Source organism: Mastigoproctus giganteus, chromosome 4, assembly GCF_048544385.1.
Source record: "Mastigoproctus giganteus isolate SK-2022 chromosome 4, ASM4854438v1, whole genome shotgun sequence".
Classification (NCBI taxonomy): Eukaryota; Metazoa; Arthropoda; class Arachnida; order Uropygi; family Thelyphonidae; genus Mastigoproctus; species Mastigoproctus giganteus.
Genome location: NC_143578.1, coordinates 49017883 through 49031574, shown reverse-complemented (window position 1 = coordinate 49031574; position 13692 = coordinate 49017883). Strand labels below are relative to the sequence as shown.

The following is a 13692-nucleotide window of genomic DNA, read 5'->3' as shown; positions in this document are numbered from 1 at the left end:
GACAGAAGGAGGAAAGGCACCGAATAATCCCGCAGTAAAGCTTTTGTTCACCTCAACCGGGAGCTCCCTCCGACTACACTTAGCGTCCGAACAGCAACCGTGGGAAGTGGCCGGCTGCGGCCAATGCATCGACTGCCGATTGAAGTTCGAGCCGAAAGAATTGTTTCCGTAATGAGCGAAGCAAAATATTCCGCCCCCGTTTGCCGAAAACCCTTAAGCCGTCCAAGTGCGAACCTCGAGGTTCATTCCAGTACGAACGAGCGCGCTTTTTTGGGCGGACGAAGCTCTGCTTTCGTAATTATCATCGGCGTCGTTTACATCGGAAAGGCGGCTGAACAAATATTGACATCTCCGTAAGTTGCGTTTATAACTTCGAGTGCGAGGTGCGGGATTAGGCGGCCATTACAGCCGCAGATTAGCGAATTCCGAAGCACCCCTAAAAAGCTCGCTTTCCATTCACAAACTAATCATCCCCCGCTGAAGGAGGTCGCCATTACGTAATGCACGGACTAAGGTCAATAAGGGCGTCGGCAACTTAACGGATCCGACTCCACGATCCTTGCAGGGTTGTCCGCGCATCTTCGTTAAATCACTTCGTATTTAACGGCGTAAAAGAAATATTTTATTTAATTAATTTTTATAAATTTATTTAATTTTTATACATTTATTTGATTTATTGAATTTATTTTAAAATATTTAAACGATTTATTTAATTTAAATTTAAATATCGAGATTGGTCGACCCCGAGAAATTAATAAAGTTCGGCAATTTTAATTTAAACATTATTTAAATAAATTAGCTTAATTTAGATAATTTAAAGTAAATTGATGGTACGGTTAATAAAATTTCAAAAAATTATCAAAATATTTGTTTAATAATTTTTTTTTTTAATCTCTCCTTCGTAAAATTCAAAATTTGAAATTTCCGAATTTAAAATTTCGAATTCGATGCCTGATCTGTATTCGGCACTGCAAAGAAAAAAATTGAATTGCGAGATCGAAGCCAAATTTTGTGTGGTTGCTATGGTGATTTTATGGCATCAAATAAAAAAAAATTAATCTTTCTCTCACAACTGGGTGAATGGAAATCTTTTTTGAAACCCCACCCCTCCTAGATGATTTATGTTGATTTTATTATTAAGTTCTATTTATACAATGGCGCCTCTTTGATACTTTCTAATCAAAGAAAGAAAGAAAGAAAGGAAATCCGCAGAACCAGAATCCGCAGGAAGCGTTACAAGTAGATTAGTGTGATGTGATATCAGCTTCCAACTGTTTGCAATCGGGGGGTGCTTGTTCCGGGAGACACCTTTGATTTACGAGGTTTCGATGACACGACTCATGTTTCTTGAATCACCAATCGCAGTAATTAGTTGAGCTCCATGTCAAGAATAAATGGCACTTGTTTAATTAGTCAACTAATTAATGACATTTGTCAAATGAGACGAGAAATTGGTTGATACGCAGATGCAACTGGCCAACAGTGCCATAGACCAAAATTGAACTTATTGCATTAAACCAAACGATAAAAAATCTATAAATGGATACTGCATGACGCAACAATTAAAAAAAAACAAACGAAAAACATCTATAAACGGACAGTGGATGGCGCAACAATAAAAAACAAAGAGAAAAAATCTATAGATGGACAGTGAACGACACAACAAAAAACAAGCGAAAAAATCTATCAATGGACAGTGGATGACGCAACAATGAAAAACCAAACGGGAAAAAAAATCTATGAATGGACAGTGGATGACGCAACAAAGAAAAACCAAACAAAAAAATCTATAAATGGACAGTGGATGACGCAACGAAGAAAAACTAAACAGAAAAAAAATCTAAAAATGGGCAGATGATTCAACAAAAAACCAAACGAAAAAAATTTATAAATGGACAGATGACATAACGAAAAACCAAACGAAAAAAAAATCTATAAATAGATAGTGGATGACGCAACAAGAAAAAACCAAACGAAAAATTCTAAAAATGGACAATGGATGACGCAACAAAGAAAAATCAAACAAAAAAATCCATAAATGGACAGATAACACAACAAAAAAAAAAAAAAATTTAGAAATGGACAGTGGATGACACAAAAACAAAAAAAGCAACCGAATAAAAATCTATAGACAATGGATAAGGCAACAATAAAAAAACCAAACAAAAATTTCTTTAAATGGACAGTGGATGACGCAAAAAAGAAAAAAAAAAATGAAAAAAAGATTTATAAAGGGACAGTGGGCGACCCAACAAAAAACCCAGATGAACAAAAAATCTGTAAATGGACACTGGATGACACATACAAAGAAAAACCAAACGGAAAACAATTCTATAAATAGACAATGGATGACGCAACAAAAACCAAGCGAAAATAATATCTATAAATGGACAGGGGATGACGCAACAAAAAACCAAACGAGAAAAAAATCTATAAATCGATAGTGAATGATGCAACAATAAAAAAACCAAACGAAAAAAATTTAGAAATGGACAGATGATGACGCAACAAAACAATAAAATCTATAAATGGACAGTGGATGACGCAACAATACCCAGACACGTGCACCATTTATCCAGCAAGCTGTAGTTCATTTCTTTTGAATAGTGCACGCGCTTTCCCGAGAACAGAATGAAATCGACCATTCCGTTGCTATAGCAACGACACCACGCATCTTTCTGCTCTTTTTTGCTTTTTTTTTTTTTGGTGGCATCTGAACTGTTGACGGCAACATTTTTTTTTTTTGTGTTATATAATGACCAGCATTCATGCACGACTTGATGTTGGATATTGATATTCCTCACAGATGAGGACGATATTACGTACTATGGTGATGTTTTGTTGTCATGGATACTGATAAGGAGAACACACATCTTCGTGTGGACTACCGCGGAATATAAGCAGCAAAGAAATCCGGGTACTTTATGATTTCGAGGAAATCGTGGGCTGCGTTACTCATACAAGGCAAAAGACGTGTCCCCCTCTGCAAAGCATCCACAGCAGAAGCACTCCGGTAATGTGCTGAAGTGTTCAACCAATCACTTGTTAGTGCAGGTGAAGCACTCTACAGCACCCAGTTGTACCGCTACTACGCTCGTAAGTGTCAGCAGTTCTTAAAGTCGCGAGCTTTGTCTACCCGCGAGGAATAAAACGGGTATGCCTTTGTCTTTGAAAGAAAGAAAGAAAGAAATATTGTTCCAAAACAAATAAGAAATTGAAACGATCCAGCGAGGGCCCAAAGTGCGCTCTTCAATGCGAGTGGACCCACAGGCAGTTTAAAATAGATTTCTGTACGTTATGCCCACAGAAATATTTATAAAAGGTTAAAAATTGCAAATAAAATATGGAATGAATGCGGTAAGTCCCAAATGTGCAATGGAAAATCGCTATAGAAAACAGTAAACACGAATGGGTCTATGGAAATTTGCATTTTTCATACGATTTCTCCCCCCTCGTTTTTTCAAGTTATTCTCCGTTTATAGTGTATCGAAAGCCATTTTTAAGCGCGGTTACTATGAGGAGGAGAATAAAATCGATGGATTATACACCGATTTCCAAAATTTAAAGTACAACAAGAAATACACTACCAAGAGCATCCCAGACATGCTCTTTATTTTAGTAATTTTAAATTCAATAATTTCTTTAAACGAATTGTAACTTTAAACATTTAAATTAGAATAATTATTGATTATTTTAACTAATAAACACAATTTAATATGTAAACAGAGCATAACGTTTTAAAATTTCCTAATTACCAAATTTAATTAAGTTTAGTATCAGCAGAAAAATTAGTATCGTTCATTAAACAAGGTTTGGCTAAAACTTAGAATTCCGTCTTGCTTCTCCAACTCGCTTTAAATACTCAAAATCTTTAATTGACATTTTAAATATTAATTAAAGCGATAAGAACACTAACAAGATCATTCTAACATTGACAAATTAATGCAAATTAGTCTTTATGACAATTTCGCTCTAATAGTTAAAATTTATGAGAAATAAATAATAATAAATTTAATTTTAAGGCAATTATCCGCATTTCGCATCCCTGCGCAAATTATAAATGCGCACGTTCTGTTGAATTATATAATAATTACGCATAATTTATAATTCTCGTGTACTTATATAATCATTAATCATGTAATTGAATGTTTATTCATATTTTAATAGTATACTAGGACTTCCAACACTTCGTGCGCACTTGGTGAGAGATTATTCGTGCATGTCTATCGTATGCTTTGCTTAATAGATGCAACAGCACGTGCTCTGGCATTTCCTCGCGCTCCTATTTCCAAAAGATAGTATTTCGCATTATTGTTAGAAAAGTGCATATATTTCAACACTTTTCTAACAATGAATGTGCAAAATATAGTAACAATGAGCGTGCAAAAGATGCAAAAGATTTCACAAACATTGTTAGAAAAGTGCGTATATTTCAGCACTTTTCTAACAATGAGCGTGCAAAGGATAGTATTTGGCACTTGTTGTTAGAAAGAATAGTGCGTTCAGTATCAATTTTCTAACAATACTATCTTTTGCGTATATTTCAGCACTTTTCTAACAATACTATCTTTTGCGTATATTTCAGCACTTTTTTAACAATATCTGTGCTTTTTTAACAATATGTGTGCGAAAGATAGTAACAATGAGCGTGCAAAAGATACAAAAGATTTCACAAACATTGTTAGAAAACTGCGTATATTTCAGCAGTTTTCTAACAATGAGCGTGCAAAAGATAGTATTTGGCACTCGTTAGAAAGAATAGTACGTTCAGTATCAATTTTCTAACAATATGTTTCGCGTATATTTCAGCACTCTTCTAACAATACGTGTGCGAAAGATAGTATTTCACTTTATTCTTAAAAAACGTGCGTATGTTTCAACACTTTTCTAACAACGAGCATGCAAAAGATAGTATTTCACCGTTATTGTTAGAAAATTGGGTATATTTCCGCACTTTTATAAAAAATCGCGTTAAAAATTCGAACTAAAAATTCTAATAATGAGCAAAGATAGTAACAATGAGCATGCGCATTCAAAAGATTTCACACCCATTGTTAGAAAAGTGCGTATATTTCAGCAATTTTCTAACAATGAGCGTGCAAAAGATAATATTTGGCATTCATTGTTAGAAAGAAAAGTCCGTTTAATATCAGTTTTCTAACAATGCGTGTGCGCACTTTTCAAAAAATGCCTGTGCGAAAGATAGTATTTCAGATTTATTGTTAGAGAAGTGCGCGTATTTCAGCACTTTCTAACAATACGTATGCGAAAAATGGTATTTCGCACTTATTCTTAAAAATTGCATATGTTTTAACACGTTTCTATCAATCCACGTGCAAAAGATAGTATTTCACCCTTATTGCTAGAAAATTTGGTATATTTCCGCACTTTTCTAACAATTTGCGTGCGAAAGATAGTATTTAGCACTCATTAAAAAATAATGAGTGTTAAATACTATCTTTCGCAGAGTGCCAAATACTATCAAAATATAGTATTTGGCACTCGTTGTTAGAAAGAATAGTGCGTTCAGTATCAATTTCTAACAATACTTACTATCTTTTGCGTATATTTCAGCACTTTTTTAACAATATGTGTGCGAAAGATAGTAACAATGAGCGTGCAAAAGATGCAAAAGATTTCACATTGTTAGGAAACTGCGTATATTTCAGCACTTTTCTAACAATGAGCGTGCAAAAGATAGTATTTGGCACTCGTTAGAAAGAATAGTACGTTCAGTATCAATTTTCTAATAATATCTTTTGCGTATATTTCAGCACTTTTCTAATATTACGTGTGCGTAAGATAGTATTTCACATTTTTTCTTAAAAAAAGTGCGTGTTTCAGCACTTTTCTAACAATTCGCGGCCAAAAGATGGTATTTCACACTGATTGTTAGAAAAGTACGTATAATTCTGCACTTTTCGAACAATGCATGTACAAAGGATCGTATTTCACGTATTGTTAGAGTGCGTATATTTCAGCATCTTACTAACAATGCACGTGCAAAAGGTAGTATTTAACACTCATTGTTAGAAAAGTGTGCGTATATTTCAGTACATTACTAACAATGCGCGTACGAAAGGTGCTATTTCACCCTTATTGTTAGAAAATTATGTATATTTTTGCGCTTTTCTAACAGTTCGCGGCCAAAAGATGGTATTTCACACTTATTGTTAGAAAAGTGAGTATATTTCAGCCTTTAAAATTAACGAGAAATAATATTAAATATTAAATTCTTTAGCGCCTACTTTTAAGGGGTAATGACTGTATACAATTCCGTTTTGCAGGTTGTATTTTGCTGGAATTAAGGACGACATTCTAAAACGCCTTAGAGCGAATACTTTCACCTGGTAAATGATCTGATGGCTAATTGCTAGCAGTGTCATTACAACTTACCTCTCCTGACAAGAAACTTCTGCACGTATTTACGCCTTGGAGGCTCACGTGGGCTTAGAGATACGGCAGCTCGCACCCCACGTAATTAAGTAACCGAGGAATTTTTCTTAACAAGTTGAAGAGCGTTCTTGTTTCCGTATTGTGTTGATGTATACACACTTGGGGCTCGAAACAAGCCCGGATGTCGGCCGTTCAAAGGAGAACACAACCAGCTTTGACTCCTTTGTAAATTTTGACAAATGTGGGTGACAAGAATGTGTACGCGTAAGCCAGCTTAAGGGATTTTCCTTTAAGACACAAGCCGGAGGGAAGATACTGCGAGGCGTAAAGTAAGGATAATTTGCTTCTTAAAACAAAGGAAAGGTGACGAATGTTTCACACTTGTCATTTAGGAGAAGAAAATTAAACGTCCCATCTCGCATTTTCTCGTAAACATAATGGGAGTTAACTATTCGGCAATTTCTCTTTACTCTTATTTAATTTATTATTACAAAATTTCTCATTTTGAATCGTATTATGGAGATATATTAAATTATGTACAGGGTGGCCATAATTAAAGTTTCCATAATTGAAGGAATTTATAGGTCTAAGGAACAATCGGATTGAAATAAAACTTATTACCTATGCCTCTCGAGGGATGACTTCACGGAAGAAGGAATTTACTTCCAAAACTCATCGCCAGAGGGACGGATGCGTGCATTTTTCGTATTGCGTGTATTTTGCATATCGTTATCTACACTGCAAGGGATTTGTTGTGAGCATTATATTTATACTTTTAATAATAAAATGGATTGAGACTTGACAAATAAAGATTGAGTCCTGGGTTTGTGGATTACAGCATCCCTTCTGAGTTGCTTAATCTTCCCATATCTTGTGCACTTTCCGTTGTTTATATTTCATTGTTCTGCACTTTCTATTGTTTAGTCATCCAGATTTCAGCACACTTTCTATTATTAATGTTCCAGAATAAAGTACATTTTATATTGTTCGAGCTTTCCAAATTTTACCAAGTTTATTTCATCTTTCAAATATTGTTTCATCTTTCAGAATTTTCACACTCTCTGTTGCTTCATCTTTCAACATTTTGCTTACTTCACATTGTTTAGACTGTTAGCGTTTCTTGTATAATATTTCACCACTTTTCGTACTTTGTTATTTAAGCGTACTTTCTATTATTAAATCATCCAGAAGTCACATACTTTTATTGTCAGTATCCCAGAATTCGGCGTACTTTCTATAGTTAATCTTCGAGAACTCAGTATACTTTCTATTGTTTATTCATAAAGAATTCAGCATAATTTCTATTGTTTATTCATAAAGAATTCAACATACTTTCTATTCTTTTAACTATCCAGAATTCAGCATACTTTCTATTGTTTATTCATTAAGAATTCAAAATACTTTCTATTGTTCAGTTATAAAGAATTCAAAGTACTTTTATTGTTTAATCATCAAGAAGTTAAAACACTTTCTATTGTTAAGTTATCAAGAATTCAGCATACTTTTATTGTCAGCATTCCAGAATTCGGCATACTTTCTATTGTTTAACCATTCAGAATTCAACATACTTTCTGTTGTTTATTCTTAAAAAATTCAGCGTACTTTAATTGTTTAATCTTCCAGATTTCAGCATACTTTCTATTGTCTAATCTTCCCGATTTCAGAATACTTTCTATTGTTTATTCATAAAGAATTCAGCGTAATTTCTATTGTGTAGTTATCAAGAATTCAGCGTACTTTTATTGTTTATTGTTCCAGAATTCGGCGTAATCTCTATTGTTTAGTTATCCTTAATTCAGCATACTTTCTGTTGTTTAATCATTCTGATTTCAGCCTACTGTCTATTGTTTATTCATAAAGAATTCAGCGTAATTTCTATTGTGTAGTTATCAAGAATTCAGCGTACTTTTATTGTTTATTGTTCCAGAATTCGGCGTAATCTCTATTGTTTAGTTATCCTTAATTCAGCATACTTTCTGTTGTTTAATCATTCTGATTTCAGCCTACTGTCTATTGTTTATTCATAAAGAATTCAGCGTGCTTTAATTGTCAGTATTCCAGAATTCGGCATACTTTCCATTGGTTAATCATCCAGAATTCAGCATACTTTCTATTGCTTATTCATAAAGAATTTAGAACAATTTATACTGTTTATTCATAAAGAATTCGGCATACTTTCTATTGTTTAGTTATCAAGAATTCAAAGTGATTTTATTGTTTAATCATCCACAATTCGGAGTACTCTCTATTGTTTAATCATCCACAATTCGGCATACTTTCTATTGTTTATTCATAAAGAATTCAGTGTACTTTTATTGTTTAATCTTCCAGAATTCGTAGTGTTTTCTAATATTTAAGCTTTCAGCCTTTTTGCCTACTTTATATTGCTAATCTTTCAGAATTTTTCTTAAAGTGCCAGCGTCTTTCTTTCTTTGTATTGTTTAACATTTCAGCATATTTTTCTCTTTTTTTTTTCTTTCAGCATTTCTATCCGAAGCTTTTATTTAAAAAAAAAACTAAATTGTCTTTTTTTTTTTAAAGCAAACGACAAAAATCACTGTGTTATTATTTAAGGTAGAGTAGATCAATTAGGCCACGCGCGCCATTTTGAGAATTAAAAAAAAAAGCAGATGATGTCCGTCTTTTGGTTTGGCGAGCGTGACCGATAATATCGGATAGCAGTACGCGGAGGCCTACGAAATACGGGAAGCACTTCTTCCAATTTTCTTCCCCAGAATAGCATCTACGGAGCTTCTTTTGTGCAGTCTGTCCATTATCGTAGTAGTAACAACAATAGTAAACTTAATAATAATATTGTCTGAAACTATTTCTTTTGTTGTGACACAGACAAAAGCTTCAAAATTATAGTGATTATTCGTGACAGTGCATTATGGAATGGGTTTCAATAAAAAAAGAAGCACACAGAACAGAAAGAACGATTGTGCACATGCAGGAAGACTGCATCCATTTTTATTCTTCATTAAAACATGAAAGATTACCGAATATTTGCGCAAAATCGGCAGCAGATCAGACCACTTCGTCTGATTCCACACATGCGAGGTCGCCAGTGAAATTTACAAGAATGAAATATGCAATGGTTTTGACTGGCTTCTGCTTCCATTTCATATTAACAATAGCAGACGAGGAAAAGAAAATGACGCAGACGAAAACGCGAAACCGCAATCGTCTGAATTATGTTTTCATCTGTTTTATTATTAAAAATTATGACTTTAATCGTGTTAATTCATTTATATATATTACTAAATTGCTATTCATAAGTGTTTTTTTATTATTATTAATGTAAATCTGTATATTATTCGTGAATTTTAACACGTTTCATACAAACAGTGTCGTCTGCTAGTTTGCAGTATCGTCTGCTAGTTTACTGTAAAGAAAGTTATTCGAAAGGTTTACAAAGCCCATCGAACTACTCTCATATTGTATTACGAGATACCCATTCTGTGTTGTAAAATGTTTTCTTTTCTGCATATCTTTGTGTATGGATGATGGCCAGTCATCCATACAAGAGAAGATGATCTACAAAGAAGGATTGAGAAATGGCAACTCACTTTGTGACTGATTACCTTGGAGCAATTTTTCTGTCTTCGGATCAGAAAAAAGAGGTTTGAAATGTATTTCTCCTGACAAGTTCAATCCTTTCACATTCGTCTTTCATAAAATGGAAACCGTGATGCCCTAAAATGGGATCTAGGAAGCGTTACCCTTTCCAGACTTCCCCCATAATTCTTAGCAGAGCTTATTTTAAAATTCCAACATACTTAAAAACCTCGATTTTATTCACAGAATGGAGTTATTCCTGTTTTTCGCATACAGTTAGAGATAGTACGTATTTCTGTCGCTAGGTGGACGAAAAGCAATAATTAACACTCCTTTTCTTCTCAAAGTCTTCGCCAATCGCAATCCAGTCAACGAAATCGCAACAAAATGCTAACTTTATTCTTTTAATAATTAAAAGAGAAATTACATAATTATAAAATAATTAAAAGATATTAAAAATTATAAAATTTTAAAATTTGTCAATTAAAAAATAATATAATGAAAGATATTAAAATATTATTTAATAATTAAAAGAGAAAAATATCTTCTGCTTAATTTATTAGAGAAAAAATATCGTCTGCTCAGTTTATTAGAGAAAAAAATATCGTCTGCTCAGTTTATTAGAGAAAAATATCATCTGCTTAATTTATTAGAGAAAAAACATATCGTTTGCTCATTTATTAGAGAAAAATATCTATCAAAATATCAATCAAAAATATCAAAAAAATATCATTATCAAAAATAACAATTAGAGGAAAAAAATATCGTCTGCTCAGTTTATTAGAGAAAAATATCATCTGATTAATTTATTAGAGAAAAAAATATCGTCTTCTCAGTTTATTACACAAAAATTTCATCTGCTTAATTTATTAAGGAAAAAAATATCTTCTGCTCATTTATTAGAGAAAAAATATCGATCAAAAATATCAAAAAAATATCAATATCAAAAATAATAATTAAAGGAAAAAATATCGTCTGCTCATTTATTATAGAAAAATATCAAAAAAATATCAATATCAAAAATAACAATTAGAGGAAAAAAATATCGTCTGCTCAGTTTATTAAAGAAAAATATCGTCTGATTAATTTATTAGAGAAAAAAAAATATCGTCTGCTCAGTTTATTAGAGAAAAATGTCATCTGCTTTATTTATTAGAGAAAAATTATCGTCTGCTCAGTTTATTAAAGAAAAATGTCATCTGCTTTATTTATTAGAGAAAAATTATCGTCTGCTCAGTTTATTAGAGAAAAATATCATCTGCTTAATTTATTAAAGAAAAAAATATCTTCTGCTCATTTATTAGAGAAAAAATATCGATCAAAAATATCAAAAAAATATCAATATCAAAAATAATAATTAAAGGAAAAAATATCGTCCGCTCAATTTATTAGAAAAAAAAATCGTCTGCTCAGTTTATTAGAGAAAAATATCGTCTGATTAATTTATTAAAGAAAAAAATATCTTCTGCTCATTTATTAGAGAAAAAATATCGATCAAAAATATCAAAAAAATATCAATATCAAAAATAATAATTAAAGGAAAAAAATATCGTCCGCTCAATTTATTAGAAAAAAAAATCGTCTGCTAAGTTTATTAGAGAAAAATATCGTCTGCTCTGTTTATTTGAGAAAAATGTCATCTGCTTAATTTATTAGAGAAAAAAATATCGTCTGCTCAGTTTATTACAGAAAAAAAAAATCGTCTGCTCAGTTTATTACAGAAAAAATATCGTCTACTTAATTTATTAGAAAAACAGCAGTTGGGAAATTGACATTATAATATAAACTTGTCTATTACACCTAGTCCGTGCGATGACGTAACAATATTAATGGCAAAGCGAACTACCCAATCCATCTGCTGATAAATACAACAAAAAGTATTGGGAATATTTTATTTTCGTGTCTTTTTCTGAGCTAATTCGAACTGGAACTTTGAAGAATTAATTTTTAAACGTAAGCTTCTCCTCGCAGGGGATTGTGGTTTGATCATTTGGTTATTGTAATTACGAGGGCTATATTGTACTCCATTTTTCAAAGCTGTAAGAATTTTAGCTTGTTTTCTAAGCCGTTCTTAAAAGGTAAGAAAGTCTAGTAGCGTTCTTAAGCGCTGTTAATATAAAGACGCTATTATGTCTCATAAATTCGGGGTACTTATCGCTCGATGCGAAATTGATGACGGTGTTTTTTGAGCTAAATACGACGTCTGAAATCGTTTTTGATTGAAAGCAGTGGCATTTTATCTCCTTTCCACGTGTCATATTTTATGCAACTCAGATCGCGAGCTTCTCCTCTTATTAAATTACGGGGGAGGGGGAGGAGAGGGTGGATGAAGGAGTTATTCGATCAAAAATAAGCACCGGCTTCGTGTTTATTAGCGAAACATCCATGGCCTCAGTGCTTGTCGAAATACGGTAACAAATTGCTTTTGAATGATGGGGCGTTAAGAGATTTTTGTGAGGTAATGAGTTTCACTTTTCTAATTTCGGGTCCGAGAAGCCAAGGGGATTTTTGGTCGATATTGTTTCATGCAAACAATGCCATTTACCCGCGTTCACTAATGATTTCTTGCGCTTAATTCATTTAGTTATCGTCTGCTCAATGGTTATTGTACACCGGGGAGAAAAAAGATACTCGAATTGTATCGTTCATTAATACCGTTTTTACTCAAAAAATTACCGTATTTTCTTAAATAATACGTAAAGTTTACCCCAGGTGCTTCATATCCTTGAAGTTTTTATCCGCGACATTGACTTTAACTTGTTAATAACCTATCGTTCCTCTTCTTGGGAGAAAGCCAATTGCTCGATGACGTCATAACCCCAAGAGAAATGTGTTTCAGAATCACTTCGGACAGTTGATAAGCGTGGGTATTCTTCCCATGTGCAAATCTCAAAATACTCTGCTTAGTATCCTGGAAATGGTCATCTGGTGTGAACCAACGTAAGCAGTGCTCTCTAGGAGACATATGGGTCAGCTAATCTCGCTGCATCTATCTGCCCACTGTGATTGGAAGATGTCCCAACAGTAACTGATGGATAAACTTATCTTCAAAAACCCCCTCCTCCCTGGTAGTACAGTAATTGCAATCACGGTCTTCCTACATCGGGTGGTAAAGTCCTGAGTTCGAATCCCTTCAATGACACCATGTTCTTTTAAGGGATTTTTCCAGTTTTGATTTTCAAATTCTACAAATCGGTTGGAACATTTGATTTTCTTTAATTGTTTGAGATTCATTCAATTTCGCTCATTCAAAAGTCTAGTTGGTTTAAATTTTTTGATTTCATGGATCCGGCTCGTAAAGATTCTGATGCCTTTGCGATTACTAATGACTTCCCACAACTTATTCATTTACCTCAATATTAGATAGCCATAACGGCACGCCTAACACCTCGTCAACAACCCTTCAAAGCACACGGTTAATGTTAGTTGTCTTCTAAGCATCCCAAGTCACACCATAGTAATGGGCTCATCTCGAATGGAACCTCTCTCTCCTAGCTATTCTCAGCATCGTGTTGATTGGCATCACAAGAATGTAAAATGGGATGACCTGCGAGATTTCTATTCTTCTTTTCCTTGGTTTGATTACTGTTTCAAATCTTCTGATGTCGATGTTTGTTCAGATCACGTCAGTGAAATTATTCTTGTAGGGATGGAATCCTTTCTTCCACGCTCCACCTTAAAATCGCTTCCTTTATCTAAACCTTGGTTTTCCAATAAATCTGCTAAGGCTGTCCAAGA

At 33.4% G+C, this 13692-nt stretch overlaps 1 protein-coding gene across 1 annotated transcript in view; it reads left to right on the top strand.

Moving 5' to 3' along the window:
- Positions 1–13692, top strand: part of LOC150086703 (protein amalgam-like) — a 207848-nt gene that overhangs the window by 33360 nt on the left and 160796 nt on the right. The window lies entirely within an intron of this gene.